Genomic DNA, 12,255 nt, shown 5'->3' with positions numbered 1-12,255 from the left:
CCACCATGCCCAGCTAATTTTTGTATTTTTAGTAGAGACGGGGTTTCACCACGTTAGCCAGGGTGGTCTCCATCTCCTGACCTCGTGATCCGCCCACTTTGGCCTCCCAAAGTGCTGGGATTACAGGTGTGAGCCACCGCGCCTGGCCTATTTGGTATTTTTGAGAAGTGCAGCTCTAAGTTGGTTTTATCCCCTTCCCCCAGTTCCTAACCAGTTGTTCAGGTGAGACAACCATTTGTTACTTCTTTGGTTTCAGAGAAGCTGTATCTATCTATCTGTGGTGTATCCCTCTCAATCTTCCCCTCATTCTGGGTTGGGCCCAGGAGGAGGGCATCCAACCCAGACCTGGTGGAGAGGAGCAGCTTTTTTTAAGGCCAGTAGTGCTCAATATTTATAAACTCCTTCTGTATCAGCTCATGAGACATTTCACAGTTGTACTCTTCGCCTGCTTGGCTGTGTGACTGAGAGGAGCTGGGCGTGGGGTGGGATAGCAGCGAGCAGGTGAGTTATCGGGGCAAGCCCACCAGCATCTCTCCCGTGTCGTCTGCACTTCAGTATTGGATTCCTCCCCGTGGACCCAGTGCTTAGAAAATCCAAGGCCAGTCTTGGTGCTACCACTTGCTTAGACAAATCACTGAGTTGTCTGTGTCAGCCAGTTTCTCCGCTGTATTTAAGTATGATCAGTGTGAACTAAAAACCTATTTGGCCTGCCTGTTGTGAAGCTTAAATGAGAGGAAGTATCTGAGAGTGTTTCAAATCATCTAAAGCATTGCCCTCACATAATTTCAAAGCAATATTAATGTATTAATTTGAGCCTTTAGGTGCTAAGGGTTGTAAGATGCACCATCATTTTGTCAATTTTAAGATGCATTCCCCATTTCAGAGATGTCGGAACAGGAAAAGCATGCATCCTGGAATTGGTGTTTGGTCCTGACTCTCATGGGGGGTGAGAAATGGTAGAGACAGTGTCCTAGACTCGGGGGTGGGGTTGCGAGGGGTGTAGAGGAAGACAGTCATGGATACCCATATTTTATTCTCTAATGATACAGAATCTTCATTTTGGGCTGATTCCTATGGCTCTGTTTTCTCTTTGTAATTCTGCTTTGCGATGCATGTTGCAGAAGAGAAACCATTTTCCAACTTTCTTCATCTCATTTCCGTTGTGCTAACAGAGAAACTCTGAATTCAGCTGAGGTGCTTTTTACCTTTCTTTCGGTGAATTGTCAGGCATGAGCCACAGGAGCCATCCGAATCAGGTTTCTGTGTGGAAATCACACGGCGGGGAGGTGGAGGCACAAAATGATCTTAATGACATGCACATCTTCCTGCTCCCTTGTGGAGCTGAGTGTGGGGGGCCCTTTGCAGTCTGGCAGGCTCGGCTCTGGATTTGAATTCAGTCTCTGCCATTTATCACTTGAGGGATCTCAGGTGAATGCTCTTTCCCTTTCCCTTTCCTTGAGACACAGTCTCCCTGTGTCACCCAGGCTGGAGTGCAGTGGTGTGGCAGCCTCGACCTCCTGGGTTCAAGCAATCCTCCTGCCTCAGCCTCCTAAGTAGCTGGGACTACAGGTGTGCACCACCACGCCTGGCTAATTTTTTCATTTTTTTTTTTTTATAGATGGGTGTCTCACTGTGTTGCCCAGGCTGGTCTTGAACTCCTGGTCTCAGGCGAGCTCCCCACCTCCGCCTCCCAAAGTGTTAGGATTACAGGCGTGAGCTGCTGTACCTGGCCAAGTGCTCTCTTTCTGATCCTTAGTTTTCTCTTCTGTAAAGTGAAGATAAAAGGATATATTCTGGAGCGTTGTCAGGAGAATTGAATGAGCTGCATGTGTAAGCCCTAGTAGAGTTTCCTGGGTATACAGGAGGCACTCAGTCAACATCACCTCCTTCCCATCTCCTCAGGAGTTGGAGGGTGACAGAGCAGAGGAAATTTAGGTTTTCACGCTTCTGGGGGTGGGTCAGGTAACTACGATCGAACCTGCACACATTGTTTTAGTGCCACGTTGATTGGGTCGCGCCTGATCATTTGCTTCTGGTCTGACTGTCCCAGATCCCTGTCAGCACGTGTCTGGCACCAGCCGTCCTCTGATAACCCTGCCTTAGAGCTCCAGGAGAGAATGGGGCCTGTGCCTGGTGGCCTGAGTTGTTGAATTGTACTCTTTAGACATCGAACCTAGTGTTTCAAAACACACATTCGTCCGTGAGGCCTGTCTGCCGCGCTTTCTCTCCCGGATGTGAGTTCCAGCACGTGCATGCACCCCCTCACTGCCCCCCATCCAGAGCCACAGCCTGCCCTGTCGGAATATGTCCAGCCCTAATGAGGGAGGCGTTGTCTTCAGATCACACACTCTGCAGCGGCTCTGCTCTGCCCCCTCAGGAGCGCTGGGTGTGAGAGAGGACTTCAGAAATAACAGGGGCAACGTTCCGCTTTGATGCTATTATTAGAATTTTCCAAACACCGCTTGTTTGTAGCTTCACAGGGACTTGGAGAGAGGCGAGTGGGAAGAGGTTGCTGCTAGTGCCATTGTACGGGAAGCTCAATGGCATGTATGTGGTCCAAGGTCATTCAACAAGAACAGGTTGAAATCACCCTCAGACCGAAGAGCCGGCCGTCTGTGCATTTTGCTTTTCCCGCAGTTCAGCCAGGACTCTGCTTCACGGATGCTTTCACCGCACGCACAGTGAAGCCAGACACACGGGCCCTGCCTGGTTGGGGGCGAGAGCATTTTTCCATAGTCAGTAGGCTATTCCGAAGCTAAGAGACCATTTCCTTGAACCAAAAGGCTGATTCTTTCCTGCTGGAGCTCCTGTTTTCACACTCATTTCCCTGGGGAGTGGAGCTGAGGCCTGTGGACTGTTCCCACCCCCGCCTCCACCGAATAAGCTTTGGGGGAGCCAAATAGTGCTTTTCATTGGAGCCTGAGTGGATGCAAGGAGGCACACATGCTTCATGGAAGGGAATCAGTGATCTGTCCTGCTGCTCTGGGGCTCCAGCATGGAGCTTCATGTAGGCTGGGGTGGGGTTGGTTCTGTGTGACAGCCTGCACAGAGGTGGTGGATACGGCCGAAGCCACTTCTGCTTCATGCTGTGTTTGGGCCAGATGTCCTTGGTGGCTGGGAGGGTCTGCTGTGGAGGTGCCCATCGTCAGAGAGCCTGCCGGCTGCAGTGGCTGACCTCTCCCCTCCTCACCTGGCTTTGCTGAGAGGGTGCTTGCTGGGTGTTCTCAGCTGGGCAGCCAGCCGAGGCTGTCACAGTGACAAGGGAGGAATTATTTTCTCTTCAAGGGGCGAATGTGAATTACTTAATTATTTGCAGAAGTTTCATTGCTTTTTACTTACATTCTCCTGGTTCCTCCCCAGTGGAAGCATCAAGACCCCACTGCGACAGGCTCGTCAGCATCTTGTCACAGCTGTGGATGTTTGCCAGGCTTTCTGGACGAGTCCAGCTCTAGATTGCAACCTGGTTTAGCTACACACATTGAAAAGGAGAAGAAAAAAGTGGAGATAAGCTAGGATTTGGCTCAGGATTGATGTTGTATAGGGTTTGACTTTTATTATCTTTCACTCTTGAAAATTGAAATGTATTCTCCTTTGATTTCTGTTGACGTTGTTGGAAATAGAGATTTCCTTCAAGTCTTTAAACAGCATTATTATCGTTTCCTAGGTTCTTAGTTTTGATTTGTTTTACAAGCAGTAGTGCTTCATTCTAATCCTCCTGCATCCATTTTACCTTTTTCTCCTTGGAATTTGTTCAGTGATGACTTAATAGAAAAAACACCTTGCATGTCGTTGCGTGCGTCTTTTCCAGACCTCTGTCTGTGGCCTCTTCTCCTTTCATCTGCCATTGCCCAAGCGTTACTGGAAAGGGGTCCTCATCCAGACCCCAAAGGACGGTTCTTGGATCTTGCACAAGAAAAAATTCAGGGTGAGTCCATGGAGTAAAGTGAAAGCGAGTTTATTAAGAAAATAAACAGGGCCAGGCATGGTGGCTCAGAGCGCCTGTATTCCCAGCACCTTGGGAGGCCAAGATGGGCGGATCACCTGAGGTCAGGAGTAAGAGACCAGCCTGGTCAACATGGTGAAACCCCATCTCTACTAAAAATACAAAAATTAGCCAGGCGTGGTGGCACGTGCCTGTAATCCCAGCTACTTGGGAGGCTGAGGCAGGAGAATCGCTTGAACCCAGGAGGCGGAGGTTGCAGTGAGCTGAGATCACACTTCTGCACCCCAGCCTGGGCGATGCAGCGAGATTTTGTCTCAAAAAAAAAAAAAAATGAAACAGAAGAAAGAATGACCACTCCATAGGCAGAGCAGTGGCATGGGCAGCTTGACTGAGTATACTTAGGGTTATTTCTTGATCATATGCTAAATAAGAGGTAGGCTTTTTATGAGTTTCCTGGGAAAGGGGCAGGGATTTTCCTGGAACTGAAGGTTCCTCCCTCTTTTAGACCATCTACGGTAACTTCCTGACGTTGCCATGGCATTTGTAAACTGTCATGGCACTGATGGGAGTGTCTTTTAGCTATTGTGTTATAATTAGCATATAATGAGCAGTGAGGATGACCAGGTGTGGCTTTCGTCGCCATCTTGGTTTTGGTGGGTTTTGGCAGCTTCTTCACTGCATCCTCTTTTATTTATCAGTGGGTTCTTTATGACCTGTATCTTGTGCTGACCTCCTGTCTTATCCTGTGACTGAGAACGCCTAACCTCCCGGGAATGCAGCCAGTAGGTCTCAGCCTCATTTTACCCTATTCAAGATGGAGTCACTCTGGTTCAAACACATCTGACACGAGCACTCAGTGTCTACCCTCACGGGGGTTATGGTGTGAGGAGACCAACAAGAGCTTCTGGCTTTTTCTAGCTGCTACTTCCTGTTGACCATTGACAGCCACTTTACCTGGCTTTGGTCCCCTCACCTTACTGTTTGAAAGGTATCTAATAATCCCCATTTCAGAGATTTATATTTAAATGAAGACATTTAGATGAGAACATCAGGGTCCTCTTGCTAAATCTGAAGAATCTGGATGTTATCGTTGAAGCCAAGTGCTCCTTCCTGGCCACATGTGTCCCTTCTGATGAGAAGTTTATCCCTCTCTGTTCCCTGCCACAACTTCCAAGCCGCATGGGACACACCAAGACCCCTCTTCTAGGCTAAGACAGCACAGTGCAGCCTGGAGTTCAGGGTCTCAGCCTCTGCCTTCAGCAACGCCTCACTCCTCCTGCCCCATGAAGGGAGGACGGTTATTCTGCAGCAGGGCTGCTGGTGCTGGGCCTGGAGGGGAGCCACTGTAAGCCGATCAGGCAGTCCAGAACCAGCACCTGTTCCACTGACAACAGCTAGAATTGTGAGAAAATGGCCACCAATGGAAAGAGCAGTAGAATAGTAAGGGATTTTTTGTTTTTTGGTAAAATTCCAAGGAAAATACAAGCAAAGCACTGCGAGCGTAATAATTTGCCGTTGCATGGACTAAGCGGTAAGGAAGGATGAACTGGTGTATTAAAGGAAATCCAGTTTCGTTCCCACCTATGAAGATTACTCAGGTTTATGGAGAGTTGTTTTGCTTTGGGCCATTGCGGAAATAATCTACTTGGAATGAAGTTCTTTCAGCTCCTGGGAACCTTTAATTGTCCTGTGGGCTGGTCATTCAGGTTGTACATCCACAGACTCACAGAATTGCGTAGCCCTGGAAGGAAGGGACCATAAAGATGAATCAGCCCAGCCTTCCTCAGACATCCTGCAACCACCCCAGGCCCAGAGAGGCTGTGCCTGGTCCAGGCTGCCGGGTCCCTGCGTCAGCTGTACTGGAACTGTCTACTGAGTGCGCCCTCCCCCACGGGGCTTCTGTCTGCTTCTTGGACACCCCTTTCTTCCCCTTGGGGGTCGGCTTTTTAATGGCCAGCTCACCTCTGCCTGAGAGGAGGAATGAATCCCAAGGCTTGGGTTTAGGGGATGGCTCACCTCTGCCAGCCTGTGCTTCATGTTTGGAGACAGGTGATGGTTAACCAGGCAACAGTCCCTGCCAGTAGTGTGTACACAGACAGTAGTGTGGCTGGTAGGTTTGGCCAAGGCCTGGAGTTGGATTCCTACCCCTGCCACTGCCTGGCTCCACTGCCCTGGGCCAAGTCCCTGCCCTTCCCAGTGCCCCAGCCCCTGGACAGCAGTGGCCAGGTGACGGAGAGTGGTCCCTGTCCTACTGAGGAGATGGGAGCCCAGTGGAGCGTGACTTCCCGTGAAGCTGCTGTCCGTTGCTATAGAAATCCAGCCTCGGAACCGGGAGTACTGTCAGTGGTGCTCGGGAAACTTCCCCCTTCCTCCAGCCTGTGCTTCCTGGAGTGATGCGCTGCCACAGCTGGAGGCTTTTCTGCAAACGTGTATTATGGTTTTATCTTCTCCCCTCCCACAATGAGTTCTGTCTGTGTCAAGTGTTTAGAGATCATTCGAACCTTTCTCCTCACCCCTCCCTTCCCCTTTTCCTCAGGGAAAAGCTTGTGCATAACTCAGTAGTAAATGAATTGTCTAAATCATGTAGCAAAACACAAAATAATGTGACTCCCAGTAGTGTATACCATTATACAACCCAGCTGTACAGTATTTCAGTGTATTCAGAGGACCTCTTTTCCATTACCGAGTGATAGTGTGGAAGGGAAGATACGTATCCTTTCTAGTTCTGAAATAGCTATATTCTTATTTTCTCTGCTTTTGTGTCATCATTGAAAAATTCCAGCATTCATTGCAAATGTGTGTCTATTTTGAAACAAACGACAAACGAAACAAGAATGCATAGGTCTGTAGGTAACCATGCTTAAAGACATTCTGTTTCTTCAAGGGGGGTGTGAGTGAACGTGAATTAGATCACCCCACAGGAGATTAGTAGGAACTGATTTATTTTGTTGGCAACATTTGTTGACAGTGTGTCCTGGAGTCTTAATATTACAGCTGAAAGGAGAGATCTTGCCCATCTTAACACCGCGCAGAAGGGACTCGTACAGGCTCTGGCTTCAGACCCGGGCTGGGTTCCTTACTTTGTTTTTAATCCTTAAAAGTTGGTAAAATACGTACATCATAAAATTTGCTATCTTAACCATCCTTAAATTTACAGCTCAGTATCCTCACCCATCCACAGAACTCTTTCATCTTGCAAAACTGAAACTCTGTCTCATTAAACACTGACTCCCTTCTCCCCTCCCCTCCCCCTGGCAACCATCATTCTACTTTCTGTCTTCATGAATTTGACTCCTCTAGGTCCCTCATGTTAGTGGAATCATCCAGTGTTTATCCTTTTGTGACTGGCTTATTTCACTTAGCATAATGTCCTCAGGGTTCATCCATGTTGTAGCACGCGTCAGAATTTTCTTCCTATTTAAGGCTGAATATTCCATTTTATGGTTAGGCCACATTTTGTTGATCTAGTCACCCATTGATGGACACGTGGGTCCTTATGGCTATTGTGAATAGTGCTGCTATGAAATATGGGTGTACAGATATCTCCTCAAGACCCTGCTTTCTTTTGTTTTCCTTTTTTTTTTTTTTTTTTTGAGACAGGGTCTCGCTCTATTGTCCAGGCTGAAGTGCGTGCCACAATCATATCTCACTGCAGCATCAAACGCCTGGGCTTATTTTCCCGCCTCTACCTCCCAAGTAGCTAGGATGACAGGTGCTCACCACCATGCCAGGAAAGTTTTTTGTTTGTTTTTTTGTTAGAGACGAGAGCCTCACTGTGTTGCCCAGGCTGGTCTTGAACTCCTGGCCTCAAGTGATCTTCCTGCCTTGGCCTCCCAAAGTGCTGGGATTACAGGTTTGAGCTACCACCCCTGGCCGAGACCTTGCCACCACACTGCTTAATAAAAGGCTGGGCTGCATTTTGGGATTAGGACCTCCTGTGGAGGTGGGGGGAGGGTGGGGAAGGAGAACGGTGGCATCCCAGCCAGGAAGCATGAGGGATGGCATCCGTCCACCAGGCCACAGGAAGCATAAGGGATGGCCTCTATCCACCCGGCCACTTCTTTCCACATCAGCATTCTTCCGCACTTGGGCCACACAGGGTCTGCGAGAACTCCAGGTGGCTCTTAGAGTGGCACTGACCAAGTAGTCTGTGTAGGGGGACTCACGGTGCCCCCCATGCTCAGAGGCTGTATGGTGAAGTCGTTCAGGGCCCGGGCTTATATCCAGCCCCGCCAGTTGATCACTCTTGATCTGGGGCAAGTAACTTAACCTCTGTGTGCCTCTGTTTCCTCCTTTGTAAAATGGGGAAAAAAGTAGTACCTACCTCCTAGGGCTCTTCTGAGTGTGACCTGGGTTAATATAATTAAATATACCTAGTACGTGCATAGTAAGCACCATGTAAGTGTCTAGAACATTAGGGGTAAAAATATGCCTGCGCTTTGGTGAGTCTGGAAGTCTAAAGTGTAACTTTCCTAAGCTGGTCGTTGCCTGCTCTGTTCACCTCCCTAAGTTCGCATGCTCATTTGCTGAATGCTGTCTGCATACTTGCTGGTCAGCTACTTCTTGTCCTCTGTCTTACTGTGGGGCCTGCGTGGGAAGGCTGGGTTTTTCTGAACACTTGCTTATAAATTATCCTCCTTCTGTTCATTTAAAGCCAGATGCTCTCTATATGAGAATTGGCCTGTACCCTGGGAGAAGGTTTGAGCTCTCCTGGGTCCTGGGGGCCAGCAATTCCAGGAGAGCCATTTCCTTCCTGTGGCTGCTCTTCAGAGCAGCAGCCTACAGGCTGGGCCCACCCCTGGTTCAAACTGTTTTTAGGGGAGTGGGCTGGAGAGCTGCCCAAGTCCGTGTCTGAGCAGCTGGTGGAGAGAATGGTGCTGGCTCCTCTAGGCTTCTGGTACTCCTGGAGCCTGAGTCCAGAGACTGAACCTTCTAGTCCTTCCCTTGCAGTGGATTCTGGGAATTGGGGTACTGGGCACTGTCAGCCCCATTCCCTGTGAGCATCTGGGCTTTGGGCAGGGTCCTCACTCTCTCTGGCTTTCAGTTTCTGCGTGTGAAAAATCAGGGGAATCCGCAGCCTGAGAGCTTCTCTGGAAGGTGTAGTTATTTTTTGGTAAGAGATGTCCAGTCGTTTGCAGCAGCTGCTAGGAATGAAATGCAGAACTGGAGACATTCGAGAGCAGAAGAGCAGAAGCAGCAACAAGGTGCGGTGTGTGCAGGTTCCACAGTCACACAGCACCGCTGCCCATCCTTCATGGGGTCCTGAAGTCCCATGCAGAACTGCGGGGTGGTCCTGCTGAAGTTCTTGTGGATGCTGCTGCTGACCTGTAAAGAGGCATGGCAGGTGCAGTAGGGGCCGAGGAGAAAGAGGTCGTCTGTCGGCCTGAACACTCCCTTGGTTTTTTCTTGGCTTTACGCAGCATGTTGCTTTTCACATGGGAAAGTGTCAGCCCCACGCTCTTATTAAAGCATTGAGTTCTTCCAGGCCTCTGTTGCTGCTCTGATAACTGAAAGGGTATTGTGCTTGTCTTTATCTGCCACACGCACGTGGGTGACATTGATGCACCAACCAGATGCCCCCAGCTGTGACAGGCAGAATTTAACTGTTGCCCTGCTCAGCGGTCACCAGCTCATCTCATTTGTCCTGATGATGGTCCCTCCTGTTATTTGGCTGTTTGTCAGATATCAAGAATTTTCTTTGTAATTAGGCTTTAATTGCTAACTTTTAAATTCTAATCACTTTCAAAATAGCACTCTTTTAAATGGAGGTGACACATCTTAGGACGTTCAGAACGATACCTCCTATATTTGCCAGAACATATTCCACTTACAAAAGCAGCACCTGCGAGTGCTTGACAGCTGTGTCGTGGGAGGTGGCTTGATGCAGATCCTCCTGGCCACACCTGGATCGGGAGGCAGAGCAGGTTGGGGTAGGAGACGTCTCCGTGCTGCCTTCTGGGCCACATGTCAAAGAGTTGACACTGTTATTTCACAACCCTCTCCCTGTATCTAGAGTGACCATGCTATTTACTGTCCAGACCTGAGTGCTTTTGAGAATGAAAGGGGAAATGTTAATAATTACATGGAGACAGTAGTTAGTATCCAGAACATTTGTCCTGTTTTGTGCCTGAAACCAGCAAAGACTACTGCACTCGGCTTCTGTATAACCAGAGGATCACAGAGCCAGCGTCACCCGCAGCACCTAATGATAAAAGCTCAGAGTAGCCGGTGCCTGCACGTGAAGGGCGGTTTGTGTTCCTCGCTACTGGAAGTAGGATTATGGTTGTAATAATTATGTCGACTTCAGTATTTTTTCCTTAAGAAAGTTTTATTGTGCCAACATCTGCAACAATAGACGCTGTATACTCTTAGGTACCAAGCACCCACCGGGATTTCGCCATGCTTGTTTTGTCTTTTCCTGTTTATGCCTGTGTGTGTGTGGTGGGGAGTTAGGGGTGGTAGTGGTGTGTTTTAAAGCAAATCTCAGATGTTATTTTTCTTCTTGTGATGCTTACTTCAAAGTAAGTACCACTAACCTTGTGCCAGTGTTCTCATGTGGGGCGAGGATTAATTAAAGACTAAGGGATTTGAAGAGCAACTATAAAGTTTTAAAAAGCCTGGGAGTAGGTGGTTGATTTGGGGCAGAGGTTATGGTGGTGCTGATACAGTGGCTTCTAAGCTTCTTGTGGGAAGGATGAGTTTATCTTTGGCAGCCTTCAGTGATCTCCCCGCGGGCCTTGAGGTGAGATGTGTAGTGATGTCAGGCTCCTCTTTTGCTTGGTAACCTACAAACCAAGCAAGGTGAGAGGCCCGGCGGAGCATCCCAGGGGTCTCCCGATGGCCACTCCAGAGCTGCGTCATCTGTTTTCTGCTGCAGCATCTGCAGGCTCTCACTCACCCCGTTACACTTAGAGCGCCCCATGTGCCTGTGGGCCCCTCCTGCCCCAGTACCAAGACTGTCCTTGGCACCCCCTCCCCAACCCCATTCTCAGATCGCCCCCTGTGTTGCTTGTTAGCAGGCAGGTTCCAGTGCAGACTGGCCGAATCTGAATTTCTCAGTGAGCGTCTCAGAAATCTGCACTGTCACCTCCCCTGACCCCTAAGTTTGTGGGGTCTCCTGGCCAGGCCTCAGGCTCCTGGCAGTCGGGCCTGGGCCTTCTGAGGGGGTTTGTCCTGGAAATCCTGTCTTCCCCCAAGGGAAGCTCCCCAAAAGGAACCCTTTTAGGTATCTGGTGTTTGAAGCCAGTCCCCCATTTCCCTCTGTTTTTGTTGTTATCGCATACTGTAGGGATGGTTGTAATAAATACAGACTTTTAGAGAATGCAGCCAACTCGGTGGTTCTCTGGGGATTCCTCCGCTGAGGTCGAGGCTTAGACATTTACACGGTTTTCTTTTGCCTTTTGAGATTCTTATCCACAGCTAGTTGGTTGATTGAAAGCCACCCACCTTGGCATAGTGCCCATGGGGGCCTTGCCCCATGTGGTGCCTGATGCAGCACAGCAGGACGTCAGGCAAGCCCAGACGTCAGGTAGGCCCAGAACGTCAGCTGTCTTCTTGGTGGCAGTGGTTCCATCTGGACTTGGAAATACCATGTTTGAAACAAGGTCCCTGTAATTACTTAATTGTAAAGAAACGAGAGGTAGCATTTCGGCTTGCTTGCCTACCTGCCCAGCCCCCCTGGGAAGTGTGCCTTTCAAAGATGCTCGCCGCTTGCATTTTTATTATCCTGTGATTAAGAGAGAGGACGTTGGTCCACTCCTCGTCCAGGCTGCTTTGGGCTGTAGTGGACCTGCTTCTGGTGTTCCTTAAGGTTCTACTTTCTTATGAGGGTTCTTTTTTCTCTCTGCTTCTTATTGATCTGTAGCTGCTTATGTTTTTTGGCTTGGCTAAAAATAAGCACTTTTCCTTCTTCCTCCTGGGTTAGGAGTGAAAAAGACAGTCTTTGTACTTCTGCTGTTTGGAGTTGGATGTGAGAAATTGATAAGCTAAAAGACTGTGGTTATTTTTCCCCTCCCTTTTCATGTATCTCGTTAGGGAGCCCTGGAGGAGGAAGCTTTGGGAGGGGTCCCGCGCCTTCTCTCCCGCACCAGGTCTGAGAACTTGTTCGCGGCTGTTCATGTCTTATGTGTGCCTGGTCACCCCTCTTCCTCTTTCAGTTTTGTTTTTTTGTTGATAGCTAAATCACATTTCTGGTTATTTCCTTAATATGGACAGTGTTTTCATTTCCTCTGGAGGTGCTGGTCGGAGGCCACTGCCTGCCTCGCTTCCTGACCCGGTTGGAGTGAAGCAGGTGTGGGCTCAGAAAAGCCTGC

The 12,255-nt window shown here is 49.1% G+C and overlaps 1 protein-coding gene across 1 annotated transcript in view; it reads left to right on the top strand.

Moving 5' to 3' along the window:
• The window catches only part of GALNT2 (polypeptide N-acetylgalactosaminyltransferase 2), a 215,317-nt gene that overhangs the window by 67,121 nt on the left and 135,941 nt on the right, over window positions 1–12,255 (top strand). The gene's annotated exons all lie outside the window — the stretch shown is intronic.

The sequence above is a fragment of the Pan troglodytes genome, chromosome 1 (assembly GCF_028858775.2).
Source record: "Pan troglodytes isolate AG18354 chromosome 1, NHGRI_mPanTro3-v2.0_pri, whole genome shotgun sequence".
In the NCBI taxonomy this organism is placed as follows: domain Eukaryota; kingdom Metazoa; phylum Chordata; class Mammalia; order Primates; family Hominidae; genus Pan; species Pan troglodytes.
The sequence above is the reverse complement of the archived record's forward strand: the minus strand, read 5'-3'. Positions and strand labels throughout refer to the sequence as shown.